Source organism: Podarcis melisellensis (assembly GCF_964234715.1).
Source record: "Podarcis melisellensis genome assembly, chromosome: 11".
Classification (NCBI taxonomy): Eukaryota; Metazoa; Chordata; class Lepidosauria; order Squamata; family Lacertidae; genus Podarcis; species Podarcis melisellensis.
The window spans coordinates 49,361,119-49,379,897 of NC_138543.1; the positions used below are offsets into that span (position 1 = coordinate 49,361,119).

The 18,779-nt window shown below is 44.7% G+C and overlaps 1 long non-coding RNA gene across 1 annotated transcript; it reads left to right on the forward strand.

Annotated features, from left to right (window-relative positions):
• The first annotated feature begins 1,938 nt into the window (after positions 1 to 1,938).
• Positions 1,939 to 16,338, forward strand: LOC309380215. Its single transcript, XR_014172719.1, has 3 exons — positions 1,939 to 2,050; positions 3,110 to 3,177; positions 16,201 to 16,338. It is a non-coding gene; the product is annotated as an uncharacterized lncRNA (long non-coding RNA).
• The last annotated feature ends 2,441 nt before the right edge of the window (positions 16,339 to 18,779 follow it).

An 18,779-nucleotide genomic window follows, 5' to 3' on the forward strand; every position in this document is an offset into this window, starting at 1 on the left:
AAGGTTTTAAATAGAGGGTGGATTGAATGGGTGGAGGGTGGGGTTGAAGGAGATGTGGAAAAAAGAGCTAATCTGTCCATGGTTAGGGGGCGCAATCTGGATGGTTCTGCCAGGAGCGCAAGATCACCTATCTATGGCTCTGGGTACGTGATCAGCCTGTTGTGTGCAGATATCACTGTATCCACAATCAAGGTTGTTGCCTCGGTCCAGTATACCTGAAGGAGTGTCTTCACCCCCATCGTTCTGCCCGGACACTGAGGTCCAGTGCCCATGTCCTTTTGACGGTTCCCTCACTGCGAGAAGGCAAGTTACAGGGAACCAGGCAGAGGGCCTTCTCGGTAGTGGTGCCTGCCCTGTGGAATGCCCTTGCACCAGATGTCAAAGAGAACAACAACTAGAAGACATCTGAAGGCAGCCCTGTTTAGGGAAGCTTTTAATGTTTAATAGACTTGTATTTTAATATTCTGTTGGAAGCCGCCCAGAGTGGCTGGGGAAACCCAGCCAGATGGGCAGGGTACAAATAAATTATTATTATTATTATTATTATTATTATTATTATTATTATTATTATTATTGCTAGTAAACCCTCAGAAATACATTTTGAGTGTTTACATGCAGAAATAAAAACTGACTTCCTGGCTCCCACTAGCATCCAAAGAGTCACATGTAGGGCTGGGCGATATATTGATATAGTGTCCAAAAGCGATTTGAAATCCAAAACATGATATCAGTTTTATTAAATTTAGACCTGGAAATATATCACAAATCATGATATGTTGATGTGTGTGTTAGGGCTGGGTGATATATCGTCCAAAACCAGTTTGAAGTCCATATCATGATACCAGTTTCATAATTTTTGACCTGGCAATGTATCGCGAATCATGGCATGTGTGTGTCCGATGCAAAAATCACAATGTGGGCCAGCCAATGCCTCTACATAGTTCCACCCTTTTTTCAGACATTGTAATATGTCAGTATGTTGCAATGTTTAGCTGGCAATATAACACGATGTTGAAGACCAGATATCACCCAGTCCTAGTCACAGCTTTCACTGAATGAATAATATTGAAAATGCTTCATGGCAAACTATTGTAAGAATTTAGTAATAATAATACAATAATAATAATAATAATAATAACCCTAACCCTAATCTCTTTGATATCTGGTGGGAGGGCGTTCCACAGGGCGGGTGCCACTACCGAGAAGGCCCTCTGCCTGGTTCCCTGTAGCTTTGCTTCTCGCAGTGAGGGAACCGCAAGAAGGCCCTCAGTGCTGGACCTCAGTGTCCGGGCAGAACAATGGGGGTGGAGACGCTCCTTCAGATATACTGGACTGAGGCTGTTTAGGGCTTTAAAGGTCAGCACCAACACTTTGAATTGTGCTCGGAAACGTACTGGGAGTCAATGTAGGTCTTTCAAGACTGGTGTTATATGGTGTTGGCGGCCGCTCCCAGTCACCAGTCTAGCTGCCGCATTCTGGATTTAAGGAAATATTAAGAACATTATATGATGCAGTTGGATAAGAATAACTATGGAACCCATGAAGGGATGGAGGAAAGTCTAGGGATTCAGAGAATCCTATGTGTATATGATTATACACATATTCCACATGAATGCAAATGTTAAATGCAAAACCAAATAAAAATATTTTTTTAAAAGGGGGGGAGCAAATGCTTTACGGTAGCCAAGCTTGTGTATTATCGGTGTATGAATACCAAAAGCCCGGTCTGACAGCTCTAGACAGGGGCATAGTTTGTGTAACAGTCTAAGTTGGGTAAAAAGGCATTTTTGGCCTCCAACAACCATTCTGAAGGGCATTTTCTCACAGAGATAAAGGATTTCATCACAGCAAATCACAGGTCAACTGAGCACAGTTCACATGGACTGGGAGGGGCATACAGAACCACAGGTTGTGCATGGTTCACATAGGGAGGGGGTACACTACAGGCAACGATTCAATTCCCTGGGGGTGCCAAGCAGAAGATTTGCCACCATGTCACGACTTTATCACCATCCACTCAGCTTTCCGCCTTCCCTCCTCATCCCAGCTGGTTAGAAGATTGATAGGCACCATAAATTGACTTTATTAAATTGACAGAGTAAGTCCTTTGACACTGTTTCACATGACTTACTCCAATACAAATAAAAAGGAAATGTGGGGTGGATTTTGCCACCGCAAGACTGGTGCGCCACTGCTTGGGAACTATCCTAAAAGAGGTGTTCAGTTTCTCTCTACCTACCTACCATGGTGTAAAAAATGAGGGATCATGCTGTTCTCTTCTGCTGCCTCTGGTCCTCTTTAGTTTCTTTGAGTTGAGCAGAAGAATGGTAGATATGCTTCTGAAATGTGGGGATAATTCCAAAATGAGGAAATTTGCAAGAATTTATCCGAGTATGGGCTCATTATTTAGAATCCCAACTAATCTAAAGTGGGGATGTGTAAATAGAAACAGGTGAGATTTAATTCAGCTGCGGTTTGACTTCACCCCTGGAGACACATTGTCTCTTGAGATGGACAGGTGCCAACAACAACTCCTGCAAGGCACGATCTGCAAGGCATTGTGTGGGTTACCCCTGTTTTAAACAACATTTACCTGGCTTGGGCAGTGGCAGCAGTGAGAAGAGGGAAGCAGGAAAACGTTCTCTCTCCCTCTCCCCATCTCTCTGGCACACTGGTAGCACACAAAGCCTTATTGTGAAATTTGAAGCAAATTTTGGATGAACACATCCAACGAATTTGAAAGGGAAGCCAAACAAAAGCTGAGTAAGTCTGAAATAAGGTCAGGGGGTGTGTGCTTGCGTATGCATGTAGCCATTGGGGTGAGATCTTCCTGATGAAAACAAAACTCAGAGCAAACTCTGGAGATTGTTTCTCAGATGAACGTGCTGAAGAGGTCCAAGGGAGGTCACAGCAGTCTTGATAAGAGTAACATTTCTCAGAAGGGATTTGCATGTTCCTGGTTAGATAAAGTGTTGTTCCTGACAACCACTGGAGCAACTCTCATTGCTTCATGTTACAGCAATAACCTAGAAAAGCTATTCAAGGAAAGGCTATACCCAGCTTTCCCTCAGTAATAATGTACAGACCTGACCACAGCTTTCCCTTTTAGAAAGTACAGAGGTTTGGCTTCCCCCCGTGCTTCTGAACAAGAGAGCTCAAAATAGTTCCACTGGAAAGGTAGATGATTTTTTTATACATAAACACACACATACACACACAAATAATAATAATCAGATGGATTGTTTTAGAGCATTTTACTTACCCGCTTCACTCTGATTCAGTTTTTCCATAACATTTCAGTCATTTCTGGTGGCAAGTGGCCTCTAATTTTGGCTTATTCAGTGGAAATTAGCAGTAATAACATAATGGACACACTGGTATGTGCCCTCAGGAACCCTTCTGAAGGCAAATTTAATTGTTAAGTGAAAATAGATTGATAGTCTCAGCTCCTCCTGAAAATACGTGTAAGAGCTGTGGCGAGTTGCTCAAGCCATTCTTATTGTCTCGCTGCAGTATATGACACAAGCAATAAAATAACTTTATTTCAGGAGTTAGGCATGCTTTTTGAAGATGGCAGTTTGGCCATTTGGCCATTTCACCTGTAGCAGCTGGTGAGGTTGGCAGGATGGGGGTCGGTTGTGTTCCTGGCTTCCCAACCCAGAAGGCAACCCAGAGGGAGAGCAGGAATCAGCGTGTTTTTACATGAGTAGAATGTGTCCTTTTATTTAAAATACATCTCTGGGTTATTTGTGGGGCCAGCCTGGTGTTCTTATGTGAGTAGAATGTGTGCTTTTATTTAAAATGCATCTCTGGGTTATTTGTGGGGCACAGGAATTCATTCATATTTTCCCCCCAAGATGTAGTCCGGCCCTCCATATGGTCTGAGGGATGGTGGACTGGTCCCTGGGCTAAAAGGGGCCAGGAGAAATGCTTGTAATTGTTGTCAGCCACCCCTGAAAATCCCCCCAAATGCCCCCCTTGTTCCAACTGTGATTGGACTGCAAAATTGAGAAGGAGGGATTTTGGCCCAGCACCAAACATATCCTAAATCAATAAAGTGTTCAAACCACAGAATATCCTCATGGGACTCTCTGTGCCTGGAGAGAGAAGGATTGTAGCCTTGGGTATATATTCATACATATATTTGGCAATACCTGCAATGACTCTGCTTGTGAATCTTTCCAAGGAAAAAAGAGAGCATCACCGGAGATATATTGAGGATGTCAACATGCAGTGATCTTGTTTTTGCTGATCTCCTTTAGCTGCATGGGCACAAAGCTGGTGCCAGATGTTGGCAGTGCCAGGGGCTTGCTAGCGTCCCCAGACTGAAAATGGAAATCAGAGAGCAGCGTGGCATAATTCTTTGTGTGCACATCTTCACTCTCTTAGGTTAAGGGGGCTTAATGTTTAAGAGGTTTCCTGCTAGAAGACCCCCATAGCCCTAGAGCCATTAAACCCATGGATGCCCAGCATTTGTGATTCTTGTGGTTCACGGTCATTCCATTTACAGTGAACCCTTCTGAAGTTTATCCCCTCTTGCCCACCTGCCCCAGAAGACTGGAGGAGACTGGAACATGGAAAAATAGCATGTCAGGAAGAAGGTTTCCAGCCTAACCTTGAGTGAGGGAGTCAACATCACACATGCTTCCTGTATTAAATTAATTTCCACATATAATAATCGAATTATAGAGTTGGAAGATACCCTGAGGATCATATAGTCCAACTCCTTCAATGTAGGAATATGCAGCTGTCCCATACAGGGATCGAACCCACGACCTTGGCATTATCAGCACCACGCTCCAACCAGCCCTAACCCTAACCCTTCAGGCTCATATTTATGTAGGTTCTCTTGTGCAGGTTATCCCATTTTGCTTCCCTCCTCATCTCACTTTACATGCCGAGGGAGCTGGCGTTTATCCCTAGACAGTTTTTCCGGGTCATGTGGCCAGCATGACTAAGCCACTTCTGGCGCAACAGAACACCGACACCAGAGCAGCGCATGGAAACGCCGTTTACCTTCCCGCTGGAGCGGTACCTATTTATCTACTTGCACTGGTGTGCTTTCGAACTGCTAGGTTGTCAGGAGCTGGGACCGAGCAACGGGAGCTCACTCCATCGCAGGGATTCGAACCGCCGACCTTCTGATCGGCAAGCCCAAGAGGCTCAGTGGTTTAGACCACAGCGCCACCCGCGTCCCTAACAAAATTCTAGTTAGAGTTCTCTTTTAAGCAGGTCCTCTCTTTTCACTCCCCTCCCCCAGGAGATTTTGAGGAACCCCACACATGGAAGAAAGGTTCTACCCTTGACATTCACCATAGAAGCTGACTCCTAGGGGCCAAGGTCCCTTTGGCCCCTCCATTAAATATTTGAGGGGGCTGCCCCCCCAGTTCATGAGTATTGCCATTCAAATGTTGAGTGAACACTGTATCTTGTGATCGATTATGTGGGGCAGGGCTTACCTGGCCCCCTGGCCCTCAATATTTTATACAAGTTGGCATCCCTGACATTCACCCGTGGAGAATCAGCATCAAACATGCTTCCTGCGTTTAATTAAATTCCATTTAGAATGATCTCCTGTGCAAAGTCTCTCCCCCCCCCCCCAAGAAACTTTGGGAGCCAGGAGCATCCTTGCCAGGCTTGCTCACCTCTATCTACAAATGGGAAAGGCACAGAAGCAGCTGAGCAGACCTCACGTCAGCCTATGGGAATCAATGAACAATTAATTACTATCATCAAGTGGTACTCTACTCCGGGAAGACAGCGCACTTATATTTATCAATTACTAATTAGTAGCTCTTGCCCAGCTGACAGTTGTCTGTCAGCCAGGAGAAAAGCCGCAGTGTGTGGCTCTCCAAAGTGGTCGGTTCTTAGCGGTAATTAGTGGAGCTCTACTATGGCTCTGGGTCTTGTTTTGTTTTGAAATCCTTTCCTAACAAGGCTGGGACTTCCAAAGGGATCCTCAGGCATCTCGGTGCCAGTCTCCTGATTAATTTCAGGGTGTGTTTGTGCATGCACTGGGCCTTCAACGTCCGCTTTCCTTTGCAAGTCCTTCCCTGAATCTTAGAAATCCTTCCCAGAATCTTCATTGTGGGGGATGAAACGCATGCATAGTTTTTCAGATTAATTTGGCTCGGATATGCACAGACCTGCCAATTTCAGTTTCTCTTTCCCCCAGTGTTCAGTTCAGTTCTCCCCATTTCTGTAGCGTTTGCCAATTTGTTTGTTCTGAGAAATCCTCATGTAAATCTGTCGGCATTTGAGTGTGAATTTCTTCTAACTAACACATAGTTGCCTGTGGTTTCAGACCCATCCCTGAAAGCAATTTTCTCTGATATAATGCATTTTGTGTATGTTATTTTCCCTAAGCGCTCAGCTAGACTAGCAAAGAAAAAGCGATTTATATGCATTGTATGTACGGTGCAACATTGTGCCACCAGATGGCGATGTGGAGTTCTGCTTTTCTCTACCGGTTTTCCCTGTTTAAATTTACAACGCTTTGAACAGAATGCTTCTTTGATGTGTCTAGATGAGGCCTAAGATGTCTGTTTTTCCGCAATATGTGCATATTGTTTGGTGGGAGGACTTCATTGGAGAAGTGCGAATTTTGAAGGATACCTGTGTTCTGGTTCTCGAGAAGTACAAATTAAATCATATGTCAGTGGTTGGCCCTGTCTCCCTCCCTATTTCTCTTCAGTAGACCTGGAGATGGGCAGGTAGGTTTCCTCAAGGAGTACGGTGGCAGAAAAGACTATGTTTCTACAGGGCATTGTATGAGTAATGGCAGATGCCTGATACTCATTGATGCATCAGGCTAATAAAATAATAATAATAATAATAATAATAATAATAATAATAATAATAATAATAATATTTTATTTAAACCCTGCCCATCTGGCTGGGTTGCCCCCTAGTGGTGTGAGCAGTGTGGAGGCTGCTACTGTGATTGAGAGCAGCGCTTTTACCTTACAGGATTGTGCTGAGAAAATGTATCTGAAGATTCTTCATCACTTTAAGCCAATGGTGGGAAACCTCAGGTCTGGGGGCCACATGCACCCCCCAGGCCACTCTGTCTGGCCCTTGAGACTCTTCCCAGACCACCCACTCACTAGCTCAACTTTGAACCCTTCTTGAGAGTTTTTGCCTGGCTGCAATGTCTCCTTGAACTCAACGCTTCCTGCTTGTCTTCATGACAAATATAAAGAGGTTTGTGTGTGTGCAGAAACTAGCCTAGGGTACAGGTAAAATTTACATTTGTTGCTCCAATCATTTCCCCCTCTAGCTTCCCGTCCCCCTCTGCTCCTAAGCACAAATAGAAATGAATATTGTCATTATTCTTAACTTACATGAAATGTAATAGTGGCCTACTGACAGTTTACTGTCAAGGGATGCCTAAAAGCTTATTGCTTCTTCAATAGCTTTTTGTATAGCTTAACCCAGGGGTGGGGAACCTATAGCCCCCTAGAAATTGCTGGACTACAACTCCCAGAAATTGCTGGACTACAACTCCCATCATTCCTGAACATTGATCAGACTGATGGGAGTTGTAGTCCAGCAACATCTGAAAAGCCACTGGCTCCCCTGCTTTCAACATAGATGTGATGAACGTGAAGGAACTCATCAGAACTTTTTGAAACAATGCGTGCCAAACTCCATTAGCTTCGTAACCATAAGCAGAAGATACTTAATTATAAAATTCAACAAGTCAGCCGCTGGAGTTTAGAACCTCAGAAATCTCATCAAATCCTGAAGCCCACGGAGAAAATTCTTCCTGAGATCATGGTTGCATAGCAATTCCCTCCCCCCTTCCCAGTTTAAACAACAGTTTAAATATTAGACTTTCCCAGGAAGGGAAATATCTCTTCTCACCTGACATTGCTAAAACCCCTGGCTCCTTGCTGAGTAGATTATTAATGGCAGGGACCATTTAATCTCTTCTGGGTAAGGCATCCAAAAGAGTCACACTGTTGATCCAGACGCAAGTCAACATGTTATCGCTGCGGTGACGTTATCACTGCCCCTAACAGTAAGCGGGTTGGGGGTGGGGGTGTGCAGGAGGAGGTTACTAACCTGGTTCCTTCACATTGTAATGTGTGCATCCCAAGTTGCCGTTTGCAATTAACTTGCTCAAACAAAACTCATATAAATCAATCATGCCTGGGCTAATAAATAAATCTTTGATCAGTGACTATCTGGTAAATGTGTAGACATGGGTCAGTACCTCAGATTTACAGCACTTCCTTGCTGGGCAGCAGGATTAAAACAAAGACTAATGTCAGAGGCTGGATTGTCATGTCTTCTTATTTAAAACTTGTGCAGCAATGCCATTGTCAGGGCCCTGTATCATTTTATTTGCAGTCATGTAGCTGTCCCTCCAAGTTAGGGGCTTTCAGTTATTTACTTTTCAGACTCCCCCCTCAATGCTTCCAACAACAACAGCAGCAGCAGCAGCAGCAACAACAACAACAACACTAACAGCGGCAACAACAACAACATACAGTAATATATTTGAAAGATTAACAAGAGTAAGCAATGGAAGCAGCCATAAATTCTTGGAACGTGGCACACATTTTTTCCTAGATTCAAATCAGAGGCACATTTTGGTCTTCAGTTTTGTTTGTTTCAAAGCATATATTTTCTCAATCAGATTCCAAACTTTTGGGCATGCATCGTCATTATGATGAGAAAGGTAGGTAAAATGCCCCTACTCAGACTGGCCTGGGTATGTGCTTTTGGAGCAAAGGCGATGCTTCTGGGATCTCCCTGCTATGTGGGTTTTGCACCAGAGAATTCTACTGTGCCTCACATAGGAAGGGACCTTATCTGTGGCCCATAAGGGAAACTGGGGGACTGCCCCGTCAACCTTAGCTTGACCTCAGCCAGCTCCCACCTGCCTGTCTAACTTAGCTGGGAACTGCATTGCAAAATTCAAAGAAACTGAATTTTGCACAAAGCGCAAAGGATAACTACCTTCCATTCTGCATGTTAGGTGCAGATCAGGTCAGCTCATGTTGGAATTCATGCAGATCACGTCCCTTAAAGGTAAAGGGACCCCTGACCATTAGGTCCAGTCATGACCGACTCTGGGGTTGCGGTGCTCATCTCGCTTTATTGGCCGAGGGAACCGGCGTACAGCTTCCGGGTCATGTGGCCAGCAGGACTAAGCCGCTTCTGGCGAACCAGAGCAGTGCACGGAAATGCCGTTTACCTTCCCACAAGAGCGGTACTTATTTATCTACTTGCACTTTGACGTCCTTTCGAACTGCTAGGTTGGCAGGAGCAGGGACCGAGCAACGGGAGCTCACCCTGTCGCAGGGATTTGAACCGCCGACCTTCTGATCGGCAAGTCCTAGGCTCTGTGGTTTAACCCACAGTGCCACCTGCATCCCTTGAGCATTCCTAAATCAGAGTTGGCATGTGTGTGTTTGTGAAGGCTTCAAAACAGTGCCTTGGCTTCGGAAATGGAACTTCCATGTAAGACCCGAGCTGAGGTTGGGAAGGAAAGTTCTGGCACAGGGAAGTACAGATTCATAACACATCGGCAAATGAAAGCCATGATAAAAGCAGAGAATGTGTTTGGAAGTTTCCAGCTAACCTGCCACTTGGCCAGGCAGCTGGTGTGTGTGTGGGGGGGGGGCCTTTTGCAGATAAAATTTGGTTATATAGAGCTGATTCTCATCAATATACCCTTTAGAAGACAGAGTCCTCTCCCATCTAAAAGCCTGCCTCAACATTTGAGTGCTCACAATTAATCCAGGCACTGCCATGCTCTTGTTTTAATGGCATACAGACGCTTAGTCATTTCCTCTGTCTTGTTTTCGCTTGATGCTCCAGGGAGTAATTACCCTGATATTTTGTCCCTTACCTTGGCATCGTTAGACATTTCTGCTAATTCCAGAGCTGCATTTCTTAATCTAACTACTACTAATTCCAGGAATCTAACCCTGCACTTTAATGGGCCTTTGCCATCAGAGACTCTCCAAACACTTTGCAGTTCTCATGATATGCCAGGCACATCATGGCACAACAACAGCATGCTTCTCTCAGGGGAGGATATTTAGGCCTGTGAACAGTAAAGGGGTGAGGGAGATAAAACAAGCATCTGCCCAGAATTTCTGACCAAATGTTTGCTATATCCGTTTGGTTCAGAAATCGTAGGTAAAAGAAGGGGGGACTGCAGCAAAATGTTGCAGTGCAGAGTGCTCCTTTTCGGTGTCTCAGTCAGGAGAAAAAAAATGCACAATTCCATTCCGTCAACTAAGCATGCTCAGATCTCACTGGGTAATTTGTTGTGGTTCCCCCATTTTTGTTAAAAAAAGTAAAGCTTGTATTCCTGACCTTGAGGTTCCTATGAGTCTTCAGATAATTCTCTCCTGCGCACTGGGTCTGTGTACAGTTTTATTTACAGAAGCAACAGCTTTCACAACCTGAACATCAGATACAAAGGGAGTGAAAAGACTCTGTATTTCATATTTCCCTTTTAATTCCAAGGTAGCTTCAGAAATAAGCAGGTTTGCAATTAGCTCCTGCCTTGCTCAGTTAGAATTGGGTCACAAAGATTAGTCAACTCTCAGAGCCAAGTATGGATGGTTCTGTGACCCTGATATGATCTAATCCAAGCACCACCCACTCATTTTCAGGAAAAGAATTTGGTTCATTGTCTTTACCCTGAATAAACATTACCACTGGCATACCTTACAGTTTCCAAACATTGTGATGTGCACAGGTGCATTCTTTTATATTACAGGGAAAGAGTTAATGTGCAAGAAAAACACTGTGTGCAAAGTGCAAACATTGTGATGTGCAAGAAAAACATTGTGTGCAGGTTCACCTTTAGACCCCTTCTTGGGCCAGAGCTCAAAATGCAAGGGCCATCTTAGAAGATAAATCCGAGAAGTGACAAATTCTGGTCTCAAGGGTTCTGAATGTGCGATGAAGCAATCCATTTCTCCCATCCATTCGTGCAACTGTATGTTAAAGAGTAGATTGACAAGCCTTAATCCGGTAGCTGATGCAGTGGCAAAGAACTGTGAAGTACCAGGTTCAAATCCCGCTCCATCCATGAACTTACAAAGCAGCCTTAGGCTGCCATTATCTCTCAACCTCCAACTTAGGTTGCATAAACATCACACATTTAAAGCACATGACTTCCCTCTAAAGAATCTTGTGAGTTGTAGTTTGCTGAGAGGGCTGGGAATTGCAGATCTGTGGAGGGTAACCTAAAGTTCCCAGGATTCTTTTGAGGAAGTCCTGAGCTTTAGATGTGCTATAAATGTACCGTGCATGCACAGGCTTAAGGACCTGCGCCAGCACTGTTGACTTCAGCACCTTGGACAGCTGCCAGGGTCATGAGCCCCAGCAAGACCCACCTTGGTGGTGGATGGTACAAACCACCATTTAAAATGTACCAACATACAATTGTTGCCATACGGGGAGGGGGATTTCTTCAGGACTCTCCCTGGGTTACTCCCCACACCCCTGCTGCCCCCCTTTTTTGGCCTGGGTGGGATGTATCCTTGAACTCTGTAGCTCTCAGTTGCCACTACGAAGTGCAGAGAGGGGTTTTTCCATGGGTGTGAAACTAGCCTGCAGTGGAAATGCAAAATGTGCATTCATTGCTCTGATCACTTTTCCTTCTGAACCCACCCAGAGCTGCCATGTGGTCTGTGGAAGGTTATCCAAGGGAATTCTCTGCTCTGGGGCATTGTGGGAAATTAAATTAGCAGCCCTGACCAGCTCTGATCAGAAGAGGAGCACTGCTTTGCAAAACTATGCAAGGATCCTACCGGGGAGTCCTGGGCCGAAGACTTGCTGTTTTTGTTGGGTTCAATTGCATGTTGTTATTCCAGTTGTCAGTGTTCCTGGGACCAGTGGGATATTCAAACAAGCCTGCAAACCAAGACCCAGCTTTGCATACAAATAGGGAGCCAACCCCTAATATACCTTGAGTAGCTTTCCTCAGCTTTGACTCCTCAGCTAGTGTTGGACTACATATCCCCAACCAGCATAACCAGTGACCAAGGATGTTAAGTTGTGGGCGAACATATCAGACGACACAGCGATTCTTCCAAAGCAGCTCTTTATTTGTAAGCTGGAACAGAACTGGACTGAGGAGCTCAGTCAGCCTGCTTATATAGAGCTCCAGAACAATCATAACTGTTGCAACTTTCTAAAACTATCCAATCACTGAACATCCCTTTGATCCTTCATTTGCATAACTATCTACAGTATCCCCCTGCTGGCCCAGGGTGAGAACTTCAGTATATAACAAAGGATGATTATATTTCTAATCAAGCATCATCTGAGGACCTCAGGTTGGGGAAGGCTGCCCTAGAGAAAGTGGAAAAGTACCAAGAATCTGAGGCCTGGACTGCAGCAGGGATTGCCCATTTGAAAGGCAGCCAAGCTCCTAGTCCTCATGTCAGGCCTGGCCAGTGCAGGGGCTTCGCGCTGCCTTCCAGGGGTAGAGGCTAATTTTGCACACCCTATTCACTTCCATGTTGAGAGAGAACCCTGAGGTTCATGTACACACTCCTAGACAACTCATCAAGCTACCTCTGAGCCTCTAACCAGGAGTTCCTGCATTCCCTGGAGGGGAATGGAATACTGATCTGCCTTGCCAGACTGTTGTGAGGATTATTCCAGGACGAGCTCTACCAATGTAGTAATCATCATCACCACAAAATGTGCATCCCTCCATCTCTCAAGAGATATATCCTTACTGCTGAAAGACAGAAAATAGACATCAAATGAATTTTACTATCCATTGCAGAGGCGTCCAGCCCACTCAAAGGCTGTTTGATCATGCTTAAAATCATTCTGACCTGGAATATGAATGACTGAGCCAAAGGAACAAGGCCCCCCCCCTTTCTCTCCTGCTCAAGCGTGACAACAAATCAAGTCAAATGGATTCATTTTTTTCCCCTTTAAAAGAAACACATGCTCAAACACAAATTAAATGTCCGCATTCCCTTAGGTTTCATTAATACTTTTATTAGTCTTATCTGACTCATTCCTATTCGGCCCTCGCTTTGTCACCAAAACCCTGTGGGATGGTAAACACATCTTTGTACTTTATCTTTTAACCTCCGAGTAACCTTTGTCCTTGGACTCCTAGCAACTTTCAGGACCTAAAAGCATTACAAATGGGGAAAGTACTTATAATGATTAATCTTGTTGGCTGGAGTCATTATGAATAGATGCTCCCTCAGAACTACAGGGAAGGGGGCTGGGCCCCTGACATCACCACGGACTTGCACCTAAGCGTTTCTTGTTAGCGGGCTGTCCTCAGGCGGCAGGGGGCTGGGGGTCTCTGAAGATGGCTGCCAACCATGTTCTACTCAGGGCAGTCCCTTGGGAATAAATAACAAAACAAAATAACAAAACCACAGAATGATAGAGATGGAAAGAATGTTGACGGTTATCTAACCCATCCCCTGCAAATGGATTTAAGCTAGTCATGTCCATGGAATGCAATGGGTCTACTCTGACTAACATTGGAGGAGGAGGAGGAGGAGAATAACATTTACTATCTATATCTATATCTATCTATCTATCTATCTATCTATCTATCTATCTATCATCTATCTATCTATCTATCTATCTATCTATCTATCTATCTATCTATCATCTATCTATCTATCTATCTATCATCTATCTATCATCTATCATGTCAATATGCAAAAGTTTAAAAGGCACAAGGAGATAGGATAATAGTATATTAAGGATGGAATAACAAATAAAGTGAATAATGCAACAATAACAAAAATAATAGTAGATCACACAGGTGGAGGGAACTACTGGGCTGTGAGGGAGGGAGGTGAAGGGATTAATTGAAATTGTTAAAGATTGGTATAGGATTTAAGAGATTTAAATTTTTATAAAGATTCTATAAGGAAAGCAGAAAGCAGCAAGAAATATCAAGTGAAAGTATCAGAGAGGAGAGCAGTGTAAATGAAAACATGAGACATACGGTCTTGTTACATATGATTTTATTTTGGAGTTGTCTGCTTATTTTGGAATTGTTTGCTGTAAAGAATGTATATTATGTGAATAAAATAATAAAGGATTTGACAATTATTATTTTTTTAAAAAAGAATAAGATTTACAGAGGAAGGAATTATTTAAAGAGGAAGGATTGCTATTTTTAACCACCATTCACCCAAAAAGATCCCAGGGTGGTTTACACATCTGTCCGGTTAAGTAGTTGAGTACAGCTATGCAGCGACAGCCACTAGGATGCTGGTAGTCCTGAGCTGGAAAGACAACAAGGTCCCCACCAGAGTGGAATGGCAGGACAAATTGCTGGACTATGCAGAAATGGCAAAAATGACCGTGGAAATCAGAAATCAGGAAGATCAAAACTTTAATAAAGATTGGGAGAAATTTATATTATATTTGAAAGACCACTGTAAACACTTGAACTCTTTAGCAGGTTTGAAATAACTCTTGCAAGGTAACAAAGACTTTGGACAAAATGGATAACCGGAAAATTGGAGTGGGTGGCGCTGTGGGTTAAACCACAGAGCCTAGGGCTTGCCGATCAGAAGGTCGGCGGTTCAAATCCCCGCAGCGGGGTGAGCTCCCATTGCTCGGTCCCAGCTCCTGCCAACCTAGCAGTTCAAAAGCACGTCAAAGTGCAAGTAGATAACTAGGTTATCCAGCAGGAAGGTAAACGGTGTTTCCGTGTGCTGCTCTGGTTCGCCAGAAGCGGCTTAGTCATGCTGGCCACATAACCTGGAAGCTGTACGCCGGCTCCCTTGGCCAATAAAGCGAGATGAGCGCCGCAACCCCAGAGTTGGTCACGACTGGACCTAATCAGGGGTCCCTTTACCTTATGATATGCAGTAGAAAAGGGCAAAGAAAGAAGCCATGGAGGGAAATCAAAAGATTCAGAAGAATCTTGTTCATTTGTTTTTCCCCCTATGATTGTGAATGTAAACATTAATTTGTAAAATCATACACACACCCACACACCCACACACACACCCTTGTCCAGTTAAAACAGCAAAGCACGCAACCAAGCACTAAAACATAAGCTAAAAAATCAAGTAAAAAGTCCTGCTAGTAAAGAATTGGATTTGTATCCCAGGCTTTCATCCAAAGATCTCAGGGGAGCAGCACAATGTATTTCTGCAATACCTTTTCCCCATGGTACATAACCACCATTATATATTCACAACATCCCTGACAGGTAGATCAGGCCAAGTGAGACTGACAGCACAAAGCCTCGCAGTGAACTTCCTGGTCAAGTGGCTCCTCATTTCCGTTTTGGCACACTGCCTGTAACATGTGCCTGATCTCAGATATTAAGGGTGTTCTCATATATAATTTGGTTGGGGGGGGTCCTTCCACATTAATATGAGAATGCCTTTGGGTGTTATTTGGGAGAGGGAAACATATGATACAGAATCACAGAATTGTAGGGTTGGAGAAGAAGAAGGAGGAGGAGGAGGAGGAGGAGGAGGAGGGGGAGGAGGAGGAGTTTGGATTTGATATCCCACTTTATTACTACCCTAAGGAGTCTCAAAGCGGCTAACAATCTCCTTTCCCTTCCTCCCCCATAACAAACACTCTGTGAGGTGAGTGAGGCTGAGAGACTTCAGAGAAGTGTGACTGGCCCAAGGTCACCCAGCAGCTGCATGTGGAGGAGCGGGGAAGCGAACCCGGTTCACTAGATTATGAGTCCACCGCTCTTAACCACTACACCACACTGGTCATCTAGTCCAACTCTCTTGCAATGCAGAAATCACAGCTTTGCAGTATGTATGTACTCTCCATAAATGATTTGAGGCATGCACATTTTATGTTTGAGGGCAACAACTGCATTTCAGATAAGAGGAGCTCTTGAAATTTCATTTGCCAAACACCCTAGAGAATACTGCGGGGCTGGGGCTGGGTGGGAGGGAAGCCCTATTACATATTACTGTTGTCTCCAGGCCGGGATGAAAATTCCACACCGATACTGCCTGCCCTGGAGATTCTCCTCTAGACCAGTGTTTCCCAACCTTGTGCCTCCAGATGTTTTTGGCCTACAACTCCCATCATCCCTAGCTAGCAAGACCAGTGGTCAGGGATGATGGGAATTGTAGTTCAAAAACAGCTGGAGGCACAAGGTTGGGAAACACTGCGTCTAGACAACCTATTTAGGAGTCTCTGTTTGTTTGCCTTTCTCTCTCTCTCCTTTCTTTTCTGCAACAACAGGATCGCTTTGAAGCCTGCAGCTGCACCTGACCACCAAATGCTCAGCAGACCAGCAAGACAGGCCTTCGAGAATCCCTAAATAGTTATGGATCTCATCCTGAACGGTGGAAAACCACACATTAAAAATTGAAGCTTCGAGTCCTTGCAAACAGCAGCGGGCGATGTGGCAAACCTAGCTCCAGACTGTACCACATCCTTGAGATTGCAGATTGGAGCTAATGGGGTGGAATGCTCACCGGTCCCTGCTTATAGAAAGCCAGCAGGCAGTGTGTGTGTGGTGTGTGTGTGTGTGTTTGTGTCTGTGTCTGTGTGTCTGTGTGTGTGTATAAAGGCTAAGCTAAAATCCTTTGCCCTGATAAGTTTGCTTTTGCATGCATGGAGGATATATTTATTTTTGCATGGAAGAGCATCAAGTGAAACTCTTTGAAGATTGCACACACCATTTGAGAATGTGAGTGAAGGACATTGTTGCAGCATCAACTTTGCAGTGGAAAAAGGCTTCCAGGATGAATCCTGAAGTCAGAAGTGGGGAACATTTTTCAGACTGAGGGCCACATTCTTTTATAAGCAGCCTTCCAATGCCAAGGCTGAGTGAGGCCAGAGGTAAAATAGAGTGGAGCTCTTTGCACTGGGGCTGGTTTCTACATGCAAACACCTTTCTTTCTCCTCCACCCAGCCAGGAAAGAACATTCTGATGTTGGAAGCAGGACCAGTGTGGGGTGTGGCCTCAGAAGAGTGGGCGTGGCCTGGGGAGAGTCCTGAGGACCAGGCAGAGGGGCATGAATAGCCGCATTCCATACCCTCCAACATTTCTCCTATGAAAATAGGGACACCCTATTCAATAATAATAATAATAATAATAATAATTATTATTATTATTATTATTATTATTATTATTATTATTATTATTATTATCTATACCCCGCCCACCTGACTGGGTTGCTCCAGCCACTCTGGATGGCTTCCAACATATATAAAAACATAGTAAAACATTAAACAATTTTTAAAAAATCCCTATACAGTGGTACCTCGGGTTACAGACGCTTCAGGTTACAGACTCCGCTAACCCAAAAATAGTACCTCAGGTTAAGAACTTTGCTTCAGGATGAGAACAGAAATCGCACGGCGGCAGCAGGAGGCCCCCAATAGCTAAAATGGTACCTCAGGTTAAGAACAGTTTCAGGTTAAGAACGGACCTCCGGAACGAATTAAGTACTTAACCTGAGGTACCACTGTACAGCGCTGCCTTCAGATGTCTTCTAAAGGTTGTGTAGTTACTTATCTCCTTGGTTCGGGGGTCTCATAACTCCATTCTGTCCGATGAAAATAGGGGAGTCCTAAGGGACATTCTGGGATCAAATCGGAAGCCCAGGTGGCTTCTGTATATCTCAGATACAGAGGTCAGTGGTCTGAAGGCCACCTTCGCACAATAGATTTGAAGCACTATGATACCACATTGAACAGTTGTGGAATTCTGGGAACTATAGCTTTTTAAGGGTGCTGAGAATTGTTAGGAGATGCCTATTCCCATCCCGGAGACACAGTTCCCAGGGTGGTTTAACCATCAGGAGCTCTGGGAATTGCAATCCTGTGCAGAGCATAGGGGCAAACGGCAACTCCCGGAATTCTTCGGGGGAAAAGCTTTGACTTTTTGAAGTGGCATCAAAGCGCTTCAAATGTATGATGCAAACATGACTTCGGTTTCCTGTGTTCCTCTAAAGCCAGAGACTCACAACTGCACAGGGTTAAGGCTCACCGTATGATCTCCTTTGAAAGCAGCTCTGGAGCCCGGAGCAAACGGCCAGCAATCTCACTGGGGCAGGAGAGGGGAGGGGGAAGGCCCAACCCAGACTTCCATCGCCTGTTCCTTTTTTCCTTTCCTTTTTCCTCCTTTTCCTACCCCCAAGCAATACGGCTCTGCTTCATATATTTTTCATTCCGACTGAGGGTCCGCAGCAGCAGCTGATGACCTCTGTTACACGCCACTGCTTCCCTCAATGTAAATGCGGCCTGGGCTCGCTCCCCTCCAACCCTGTTCCACCTCTCTCTCTCTCTCTCTCTCTCTCTCTCTCTCTCTCTCTCTGCCTAGCCAGAGAGGCAAGTGTATTTATTTCATATATTCTCGAACTGGATCTATTTATTTTAAACCCGCGGTGGCTCTCAGGAGGCAGCTAAAGATAACAGTGACATTAAACGCTGAGAGCGTTTTGTTAAAGAAAATGGAAAGGGGTAGATATATGAAAAAAAAATAAAATAAAACCACGACCACCAGCAGCACAGCACCACCCAACCTCGCTCAAGTATTCAGAAGTCTCCGAGTCAGATAACATCAGTCTAAAAGGACTGCTCTGCTGAGAGCAGGACTTGGAAAGCAGGGCCCACTGCTTCTCCCTGGGAATATTGATTTTTTTAAGGTTGGAGGGGGTCAAATTCAAATCTCTGGCACAAAAGAGCAGCAGTTTCTCCTCGACACTGCGCCTTTTGACAGAGAACAAAGTCATGAAGTGGGGTGGGTGGGTGGGAGGGAGGGAGAGGGAGAGGGAGAGAGAGGAGGGAAAGAACAGAAGATGAAGGAAAAG